Source organism: Bubalus bubalis, chromosome 1 (assembly GCF_019923935.1).
Source record: "Bubalus bubalis isolate 160015118507 breed Murrah chromosome 1, NDDB_SH_1, whole genome shotgun sequence".
In the NCBI taxonomy this organism is placed as follows: Eukaryota; Metazoa; Chordata; class Mammalia; order Artiodactyla; family Bovidae; genus Bubalus; species Bubalus bubalis.
Window position 1 is genome coordinate 109,396,116 of NC_059157.1, and position 11,489 is coordinate 109,407,604.

Consider the following 11,489-nt stretch of genomic DNA (forward strand, 5'->3'; position numbering starts at 1 on the left):
CAGCAAACCTATTCTCAATTAAATGGAGAGAATAGAGACCAAACTATATTCCCTGCCAAAATAACACAAAAACATGTATGATTAAATCCTAATAAAAAGAAAAACAGAAAATAAAGTCTATCTGTGCATATGATTACCACTAAAATAATAGAAATAAGAAAACTCTAGGAAGAAATAGAACCAAAAGCTAGCAATGATTCTATTAGAAATAGGGGATTAGCTAAGGGTGTTTTTTTTTCCTTTTTTCTTTCATTTTTGGAAAAGTATAACACACTTTTGTCTTTTTGTAATGAAAACAAATTTGATTCTTTAAATGAGATGCGGGGATGTGGTAATTTACTGTGAAAAATAAAACAACCCTAGCAACTCTCAAGACAGCCTCATACTTACTAAAGGGTAGTATCCCCAAATTTTAGCCTAGATGAGTTTGAGGGAAACCTAGGAAGCATTCTTCTCTAGACACAATGTTATAAATGGAGGTTAGGTTCCTGGATCAAACCACAAAAGAGAAGATCTGACCCAGGAAGCGGTTAAACAGTATGGCCTGTGCTTAGGGTCTTGTGAAGGCATCACAAGTAAATGCTAAAGGCAGTAATAACTCATTAGAAGATTAATCATTAAAAAGAGGAGTGATTCACTTGTGCATTTATTCTGTGCCATGTTCTAGGAGTTCAATCACTTATATTAACTTACTTATTTCTCAACTTTGTGACTTTAGAATTATTCAGTTCAGTTCAGTTCAGTCGCTCAGTCGTGTCCGACTCTTTGCGACCCCATGAATCGCAGCACGCTGGGCCTTCCTGTCCATCACCAACTCCCGGAGTTCACCCAGACTCACATCCAGCGAGTCAGTGATGCCATCCAGCCATCTCATCCTCTGTCAACCCCTTCTCCTCCTGCCCCCAATCCCTCCCAGCATCAGAGTCTTTTCCAATGAGTCAACTCTTCGCATGAGGTGGCCAAAGTACTGGAGTTTCAGCTTTAGCATCATTCCTTCCAAAGAAATCCCAGGGCTGATCTCCATTAGAATGGACTGGTTGGATCTCCTTGCAGTCCAAGGGACTCTCAAGAGTCTTCTCCAACACCACAGTTCAAAAGCATCAATTCTTTGGCACTCAGCCTTCTTCACAGTCCAACTCTCACATCCATACATGACCACAGGAAAAACCATAGCCTTGACTAGACGGGCCTTTGTTGGCAAAGTAATGTCTTTGCTTTTGAATATGCTATCTAGGTTGGTCATAACTTTCCTTCCAAGTCTCCTCATTTTATAGAGGAGAAAACAAAGGTTTAGAGATTATGGAACTTGCCAGAGACCACACAACTATTAATAGTAAGCGGTGGAGCTAGGGTATGAGCCCAGTGTTCAGCTCCAAAGCCTGGGCTTCTGCCACACCCTTCACACTAATGTTGCTATCTCTTTCCTCCTCTTGGTACCTGGCTGTGCCCAGCACAAACCCTTGAAATACGCAGCTTTCTACCTCTCCCCTCCTGTCCCTTTCTTTGGGACTGTCTTTTGATATGGTTTCCTGGAGGTCTGTTTCCTTCCCTCCAGGTAACAGTAAGCCTGCAGGTTCCTGGAGCCAGACTGTCTCACAGACTTAACAGCAGAAGGCTTGAATGCTAGGACTGGCAATCATTTTTGATAAAATCTCAATCTTGGAAAACTTAGGGAACATTGTTTGTCTAAGAGCTGCTATGCTTATAAAGGAATGGTGTTTCAATAGAGATCTGCCCAGCCTGCTTATCAGCTAAGTGATTGAAGGCAAATACTCTTACCACATTTCCATTTCCTCAGCTACAAAGCAATAATAAAAAATTAACTTATCTTACAACACTGCTGTAAGAATTTAATGAGATGATGCATCGATCAGACCTAGCACATTCTCACAGACAAATAAATAGTTATTGACTCTGATTCAAAAGCAGAGACATTACTTTGCCAACAAAGGTCCGTCTAGTCAAGGCTATGGTTTTTCCTGTGGTCATATATGGATGTGAGAGTTGGACTGTGAAGAAGGCTGAGTGCCAAAGAATTGATGCTTTTGAACTGTGGTGTTGGAGAAGACTCTTGAGAGTCCCTTGGACTACAAGGAGATCCAACCAGTCCATTCTAATGGAGATCAGCCCTGGGATTTCTTTGGAAGGAATGATGCTAAAGCTGAAACTCCAGTACTTTGGCCACCTCATGTGAAGAGTTGACTCATTGGAAAAGACTCTGATGCTGGGAGGAATTGGGGGCAGGAGGAGAAGGGGACGACAGAGGATGAGATGGCTGGATGGCATCACTGACTCGCTGGATGTGAGTCTGGGTGAACTCCAGGAGTTGGTGATGGACAGGGAGGCCCGGCATGCTGCGATTCATGGGGTCGCAAAGAGTCAGATATGACTGATCGACTGATCTGATCTGATCTGACTCTGATTACCAATGTGATTCACACTCAAATTTTATCAGAATGCTAACCAAGAAAATGTTATCTCTGGAATTACATATTGAAATCCATATTGAATCATTTCATTTTCTATTTCTCTGTTATTTCCTATTTTCTTTCAATGAGTATATACTAAGTAAGTGAAGTCACTCAGTCGTGTCCAACTCTTTGCGACCCCATGGACAGTAGCCTGCACCAGGCTCCTCCATCCATAGGATTTTCTAGACAAGAGTACTGGAGTGGGTTGCCATTTCCTTCTCCAGGGCATCTTCCCAACCCAGGGATAGTATATACTACTTTTATAATTTTTTTTTTAATGATTTTTTTTAAAGAAAGTCCTTTTTAGGGCAAGTCATTCCTGGTTGGTGTTTGAGAAAATGTCATCAGATTGGAGTTACCTGTAAAAATATTTAAATAAAAGAGAGTCCCTGAACTCTCCCTAAAATGAGTTTTCTCTTTTAATTAAGGCTATCTTAAAGTGACAGGAGGATCACAGTTATAGAGAACAAATTCAGGTAATGTGAAAGAAGTTATTTTAGGGCAAGTCTCACCACCCTTTTCCTTCTTAGGTCTGCCCTAGAGTTAGCTCAAAATGATGATGTTCTCCTAATTTTGCTCTTTCTCCTCTCAATTTAACCAGTCTTTTCTGAGCACCTGCTATTTTCAGGCACAGTGCTAGGCACCAAAGGAATTAAGATATAGTCCTTGTACTCAGAGTATTTCCAACCCTTCCTTAGATTTTAATGTCTGCAATTCGTTTTCAAATATGCCACCCCAACCCTGAAAATGGGGAAAAAGATTAAATAATTGAAAAGTATTGAGTAAGGTGACAGGTACCTGAGAGTTTCATTTTATTTTTCACCCTACTTTTTTGAAGACTTGGAATTTTCCATTAAAAAAAAAATCTAGCACAGAAGACAAGCTATAACAAAGGGCAAATCAGCATAAATGCTAAGTATCATTATCATTCTTAGAGAATCTCTACATGCACACATTTTTATAGCACCATGGGAGACCAGGGGAAGACACCAAGTGTCACTCCATAAATACTCACTAATCACTTATGCACCCAGGGAGAGGGGTGTGGTTTTCATTCAGCAGCCAAGAACACTAAAATCAGCATTCCAGTGTCTCTAAATCCATCTGGTAATCCTGCACGCACAGGATGTCTAGAGTGCGCAAAATGTGGCACCAGGCACATGGTCCTACTCCTTTGAGCTTCTCTGGGATAGCACCAACGGAAAGGCCAACATTTCGCTACTCCTGTTACTCCTGTGGAGTTCCTCAGAGCAGACTATTTCCACACGTGTTGTCCTACTTTCCTCGGAATTAAAGCTCCTTTACCATATTTAGCATATTGAAAAGCAGAGACATTACTTTGCCAACAAGGGTCCGTCCAGTCAAGGCTATGGTTTTTCCTGTGGTCATGTATGGATGTGAGAGTTGGACTGTGAAGAAAGCTGAGTGCCGAAGAATTGATGCTTTTGAACTGTGGTGTTGGAGAAGACTCTTGAGAGTCCCTTGGACTGCAAGGAGATCCAACCAGTCCATTCTAATGGAGATCAGCCCTGGGTGTTCTTTGGAAGGAATGATGCTAAAGCTGAAACTCCAGTACTTTGGCCACCTCATGTGAAGAGTTGACTCATTGGAAAAGACTCTGATGCTGGGAGGGATTGGGGATAGGAGGAGAAGGGGACGACAGAGGATGAGATGGCCGGATGGCATCACCAACTCGATGGACGTGAGTTTGAGTCAACTCTGGGAGATGGTGATGGACAGGGAGGCCCAGTGTGCTGCGATTCATGGGGTCGCAAAGAGTTGGACACGACTGAGCAACTGAACTGAACTGAGCCTGGCTTTTCAGTGATCATTGCCCAGACCCTAAACAAGCAATGGTTCTGTGAAAATTAATGAAGAAAAACCTAACTGAAGTGGAATTGGGAGGCCAGAAGGGGAGATATAGATCACATCAAAACAGACTTCTTGCAACTCTGGCAGGAAGTGTTGCAACTTTACTACCACTAGCAGGAAGAGGAAGCTTTTCTCCTAGTCTGGCAACACCTCAGCCAATGAGAGACTGTCACAACTGTCACAACTGAGCCAATGAAAAGCCACCATACTTCAAACTCCCAGTTTCGTCCAATGAACTTTTTTTTCAATAACAGCCCCTCCCAATTTCCCCCTCTACTCTATAAAAGAGTTTCCTTGCCTTTGCTTTACCAGACTTGCATGTGGTTTGACACAGTTGCATGTTCCAAATTGCAATTCTTTACTGCTCCTGAATAAACCCATTTTGCTTGTAAAGTAACTGGCTGTTTTATTGGCAAGGGAAGGATAGAAATGATTAACAGCCATTTACACGTACAGGTCATTTAAACTCAGACTGAGCTCCTAATGGCCAAAACTGGAAGCATCTGAGCAAGAAAATAATGATATTGTATTTTAACCCACAGAACAAAATGAATATCCATTAGTACATACTGATATAAATGATTAAATAAATAAATGGGAAAAGGCAGCTCTTTCTTACAATAAACTTTCAATTAATAAAGAAGCAGGAAATGGGGGTGGGGGGGTGGGAATCACCATTAGGCAAACATCATTGTAAATAATTGTGGCAGACAAGATCCCCAATTGGTGCTAAAATTAGTAGGCAAAAATTTGAGGATAAACAGAGTTTATGTTGTCTCAAAGTATCTCCTCTCAAATAATATAGTCAAAGCTGTGGTTTTTCCAGTAGTCATTGACAGATGTGAGAGTTGGACCATAAACAAGGATGAACACCAAAGAATTGATGCTTTTGAACTGTGATGCTAGAGAAGACTCTTGAAAGTACCTTGGGCTGCAAGGAGATCAAACCAATCAATCCTAAAGGAAATCAACCCTGAATATTCATTGGCAGGACTGATGCTGAAGCTCCAATACTTTGGCCACCTGATGGGAAGAGCCAACTCATTGGAAAAGACCCTGATGGTGAGAAAAACTGGGGGCAGATGACAGAAGATGAGATGGTTGGGTGACATCACTGACTCAATGGGCATGAGTTCAAGCAAGCTCCAGGGGATAGTGAAGGACAGGGAAGCCTGGCATGCTGCAGTCCATGGGGTCGCAAAGAGTCAGACAAGACTGAGTGACTAAAAAACAAACAACAAAGGGAAAGAGTAACTTTACAGTGAAGAAACCTAGCAGATATCACCTTAACTAATGATCAAGGTCAACATCATCAGTGATGACCTATCAACCTCATGAATCAGTGATGAATTGCACTCTACCAAATAACTAATCATTACTTTTCTACAAAATACCTTCATTCTACAAACCAACTGGTACTCTTTAAAAGAGTGAAGATAATGAAGAATAAGGCAAAACTGAGGAATTACTTAGACTGAAGGAGACTAAGGGGAAATAACTAAATGCAAGGTAGGATCCTCGACAGCATATGGAAACAGAAAAAAAAAATCATGGGCAGGAAAACTGATGAAATTCAAATAAAGTCTATAGTTAATAGTATTGATAACTGAACAATGGTTATGTAAAGGGCCAATAAAGGGGAAGTTGAGTGAATTCTCTGTACAATATTTTCAACTTTTCTCTAAGTCTAAAATTAATTACAACTAAAGCTAAAAACTCAAAGGCTGTGTATAATCCAAGTCAACATACAGCAGTAAGGTTAACTTAATTCTCAAGGAGAATCACTATTTCTTTGTATTCCTAGTGCCTCACACTGACCTGACACATAATAGGTGCTAAATTTGGTAAATAATGAATGACTTTCTAGGATACACTAGTTGAAATACATAAGGACACACAATTATCCCCAACTACTACTAAAATAAATGTGATAACAGTATAAAAGGAGAATAAATAAAGATTAATAAAGAAGGGGGAAATTTAACTGGGCATAAAATTCTATTTAGGGAAGATTTTTAAAACTGCAAAAGGCTCACCCCCATGCTAGCTCCCTTTGGTTTACTAACACTAATGCTCTTCTAAGGGTAGAGGCCCTATCTCTAATAAATGACACTTTGTCTCAGTCATGCCTACCACCTTTTGCTCCTCTACCACTGACTTTTCAAAAGCAGTACGTCTCTTTTCTGATTCTAGGAGGAGATGCTGTTTACCCTGCCACTTCCTCCCTGATCCCACGGAGCACACCAGAGCAGTGTCCCTGCCTCCTGGGCAAGAGGGGCCTGATGGTCCGGCACCACCTATTTTACAAGGGTTGGCATGAAACCGTCAGGAAACAGGAAATAAATTCAACCGGGAAAGGACTGAAATTGTTTCATTTAGTCTATGTTATGCAGCAGAAAGAAAAGAATTTCCAGTGGGGGATTTTAGTGGAGGCTCACTGTGTATTTATGTGTCATTCTCAGCTATCCCAGAGAAGGCTGCAGTGGGGTCAGCTGAAGTTCCCTTTCTGCCATTATTAGAAGCACATCAATGAGAGGCTGAAGAAGGTCTGAGGTAATGGAAAAAACAAGGGTTTTGAAGCCACGAAAGCTAATTCAAATCTGGTTACCAGATGCATGAATGGCGCTGGGCAAGTGACCTAAAGCTGAGTCTGTTTTGCCATTCATTTTAAAAACATTTTTCAACGTGTGATTTCAAGAGTGCCTATATCAAATGCAGAGGGAAATATGTTAAGATTGCAGATTCCTGGGCCCTGCTCCAGAGCAAATGGATTAGAACACCTGGGCCTGGGACTCAGGAAAATGAATTTTTAACAAGCTCCCCAGGTGATTCTTATACGCATTAAAGTTTGAGAACCGATGAAATAAGAGATTGGACCTGTAATGCAATAGATCTTCAGAAACATTCCATTTTCCTTCTGGTGAGGCAAAGCAGTAAGAAGATATGTGAAAAGAAGATGTTTAAAATGTATTTGAATAGCTTTCGACTCTATCATTTAGAAAATCACTCTAAGAAATAATCAGGTAAACCATGATACTCAAACCAACATTACTTAAAACCACCAAAAATTCAAAAGAATCAAAATGCTAACAATAGGGACAACAGACAGGCAGAAATTGCTCGGTAGTGTCCGACTCTTTGCAACCCCACAGACTGTCGCCCATTAGGCTCCTCTGTCCCTGGGATTCTCCAGGCAAGAATACTAGAAAGTGAAAGTGAAGTCACTCAGTTGTGTCCAACTCTGCAACCCCAGGGACTATAGCCTACCAGACTCCTCCGTCCATGGGATTTTCCAAGCAAGAATACTAAAGTGGGCTGCCATTTCCTTTTCCAGGGTATCTTATCAACCCAAGCATAAAACCTGGGTCTCCAGCATTGCAGGCAGATTCTTTACCATCTGAGCCACCAGGGAAGCTGATTGAATTAATTACAATACCTACATATGATGCCACACGCTTTCCTTAAAATGGCACTTAAAAATTTAACTAGACAGGAAAATACTCATGATAGCTAAGAGAAAAAAAAAAAACAGAACATAAAAATGTACGTAGAATACAATCCACATTATGCTATGTATGTGTGGTGTACATGCCTTTTATATACAAAATGCCAGAAAGAATCACTGGTGACTGTCTCTTAATAATAGATTAGAGAAATATTGTTTATTCACAATCTATTTTTTAAAAAATAGGGTTATAATCAGAAACAAAGTTTTTTTTTTTTCTGATGACTTTATAGTTTTCCTTTAAAATATATTAAAATTTAGAGATGACACAATAGACAGGGATTATAATTTACCTCGGAGAAGGCGATGGCACCCCACTCCAGTACTTTTGCCTGGAAAATCCCATGGATGGAGGAGCCTGGTAGGCTGCAGTCCATGGGGTCGCTAAGAGTCGGACATGACTGAGCAACTTCCCTTTCACTTTTCACTTTCATGCATTGGAGAAGGAAATAGCAACCCACTCCAGTGTTCTTGCCTGGAGAATCCCAGGGATGGGGGAGCCTGGTGAGCTGCCATCTATGGGGTCACACAGAGTCGGACATGACTGAAGTGACTTAGCATAGCATAGCATATAATTTACCTAACTTTAGTAGCAATTTTGGAGAAGGCAATGGCCCCCACTTCAGTACTCTTGCCTGGAAAATCCCATGGACAGAGAAGCCTGGTAGGCTGCAGTCCATGGGGTCGCTAAGAGTCGGACACGACTGAGCGACTTCACTTTCATTTTTTACTTTAATGCAATGGAGAAGGAAATGGCAGCCCACTCCAGTGTTCTTGCCTGGAGAATCCCAGGGACGGGGGAGCCTGGTGAGCTGCCGTCTATGGGGTCGCACATAGTCGGACACGACTGAAGTGACTTAGCAGCAGCAGCAGTAGCAATTTATTAACATAACTGGTAAGGAAATCTGTTCTAAAGAGGCCTCAATGAGCCCAAATCCTAAAAAACTTCAGAAGGGGTCAAATAATTTCCCATGCCAGAGAACTCTGTGATCTCTCTCTGAAATTCCTATTCCTAGGCTCCAACCCCAAGAGATCTTTATTTCCAAGGCCCAAGATGGGGCCAGGTAATCAATATTTTGGGTTTGAGAAACCATTGTTCATCGATGGCTTTTTTAAAAAAAAAGAGAGAAGAAAACCACAACTGACTTGCTTTGAATGTTTCCACTTTGAATTAAAGATCTTCAAAGAAACAGTTCTCAAGTCTTGCATGCATTTCTGGAAAAAACACACAATATTAACAGCTCAGTTTAAACTAGATACCAAAAGCTTATTCTATCAAGTGGCACCTAAAATATACTGAGTTAGTTTTATTGCCCCCTGCAACATTGTGTAGTCAAACAGTTCAGTACTGCTCTTTAACAGATGTTTTGAATCAGATTAAAAATGCACGCTGAAGGGAAGCAAGATATGCCACACCAAAATAGGCCACTTTGACATACTGATTATTTTGAATTAAAGTTACTTAACAGCCAGTGTAAGGACACTTTACCCTTTTTTCTTCCCCTAAAAGCGGAAATATATCCCATGTGAAAGGTGCCTTTTCTATACCAGGAGGGCACCAGATCAAGCATCCTTATTATCAGAGATAAGAATGCAAGGGAGAGAGCTCAGTACAATAAACCTTAATACTTTTTCATTAATTTACTACCCCAAACCCAACTTCTTTGTCTTATCAATTCTTCACATATGTGTGTTTCTTTGTCTAAAAGATAATAAAGGCTGCCTGCTTTGGTTACTTCTTTGAGCCTCATATTTTTAAGGGATCCCACTGGCATGAAATTAAATTTGGTTTTCTCCTGTTAATTTGTTGTATGTTAATCCAATTTAATTATTTGTCTAGCCAAAGAACCTAGAAGGGGGCAAGAAGAAAAGTTTTTCTCCCCTACAACACAAACAGGCACGTGAAAACTTGTGCACTTTCATAGGGTTTAAAGGCCAACCTGGCTCTAGAAAATAAAATTCCAAAAGGAAAACTATGGTCCTATTAAGCATTATCTCCTTCCCCAGAGTGATATTCCAGCACTCCAGCCCCCCTGTTCAGCCTGGGTGCCTAGGAGCGCCCTCCGCCCCTCTTTTTAAGCCCACTTTCTCAGCCTGGACACTGAATCTTAGTCATCTCTATCCGAGATTCCTTGACTTTCTCGCATCCTCAATGTTATTTTTCTTTTTTAACAGAAATTTAGAAATTAAACAAACAACACCCCCAACCTTCAAAGGACTGTGTTCTTCCTGCTCCCTTTCATCACCCAACGGCTGTGCCCCGGCCGCCACCACGTCTTCAGCATTCACCCACTCTTGAACACCATGCAACCCGGCACACGCCCACGCTATTGATAACTGCTCTCCCGAGGCCACCAACCCAAAGGCCTTTCCTCAGTCCCCATCCTCATGGGCTTTGGATCAACACACAGTGTATGGACTCAGAGCCAGACTAAGCGTAGAGAGCTGATACACTTTACCATCCAGTCGATCCTCACCACTCGTCGGCCCCTCCCTGCAGGCCACAGGCTGGGATCAGCGGGTGGGTTTCCCAGCAGAAACCCTGGGGAAAGAGAGCTGCAAGGAGGAAGGGACATCTTCACGCTGATGCTCCCCGCACGGACAGAGGTGCTGGCGGCGACCCCGGAACCGTGACGCGGGGCCTCGGGGGATGACCCCTGGATTCCTACCTGGCAGCACCTCGCTTGGCCATCCCTCCGGCAGCAGAGGGAGCGCCGCAGTGGTGCCTTCACCTGAGCTGGTGCCTCCCGCTGGGCTCGGCCTCCGCAGGCCCCCTGCCCGGCCGCGCCGCCCGGGAGGAGGCAGGACGGCCCTCCGAGGCCCGGCCCGCGCGCGCCTAGCCGCAACCCGGGGACCGACCCGCCCTGCCGCCCGGCAATGCCCACACGGCGCCAGTCGCCCTCCGCGTGAAACCCTGCGTCCCGGGCACCGGCGGAGCGGAGGCCCCACGAACTCACCCCAGACGCCGCGGCGACGAGGACCGCCCGGAGAAAGCGGAGACGCGGAGCAGCTGCCGTGGGGACCGCCCCCGCCGCCGGGAGGAGGCTCCACTCGCCTGCTCCGCCCCCGACCGCGTCGGGAGTCGCTACGGCCAGGCCCCGGGCGGGTCTGCGCGGTCCTCCGCTGGGCGGGCCCGACGGATGCCAGCCCTCCAGCCCCTACCCTCGGTCTCCTCCCCGCCCCGCTGCCCGCGGCGACCGAAGGGGAAGCTGGAGGGAAAAGGATCCCTTGTTCTTCAGGTGATCTTAATAAAGCCCTGTGCCAGTAATGCGCGAGGGTCTGGGCACTTCCCAAATTACATCCTCGTAAATATTCACAAAGCTTTGGGAAGGAGATAGGAACGTGTCCATTTTCCGGAGTAGAAAACTGAGGTTTTACAAGTTAATAAATTTACCTTACATCACCCCGTGTTAAGCCGCTGTAGTCGTGCCCGACTCTTTGCGACCCCATGGACTGTAGCCCTCTAGGCTCCTCTGCTCATGGGATTCTCCAGGCAAGAATACTGGAGTGTGTTGCCATTTCCTTCTCCAGGGGATCTTCCTGATCCAGGGATAGAACCCGTGTTTCTTTAATCTCCTGCATTGGCAGGCGTGTTCTTTAATACTAGCACCACCCCAGCTGCACAACGTACCAAGGTAACT

The 11,489-nt window shown here is 43.7% G+C and overlaps 1 protein-coding gene across 4 annotated transcripts in view; it reads right to left on the bottom strand.

Moving 5' to 3' along the window:
- Positions 1-10,962, bottom strand: part of B4GALT4 (beta-1,4-galactosyltransferase 4) — a 32,484-nt gene extending 21,522 nt beyond the window's left edge. Inside the window, exons 1-3 of one of the 4 annotated variants that reach the window (XM_025284446.2) lie at positions 10,806-10,944; positions 10,308-10,404; positions 8,995-9,063 (exon numbers count right to left, since the gene is read on the bottom strand). The gene's annotated coding sequence lies outside the window, so the exon portion shown is untranslated. Of the gene's footprint in view, positions 1-8,994; positions 9,064-10,307; positions 10,405-10,805 lie in introns of all 4 variants that reach the window. The other 3 variants (XM_044942152.1, XM_006057620.3, XM_006057618.3) reach the window with 3 other exon arrangements.
- Between the last annotated feature and the right edge of the window lie 527 nt (positions 10,963-11,489).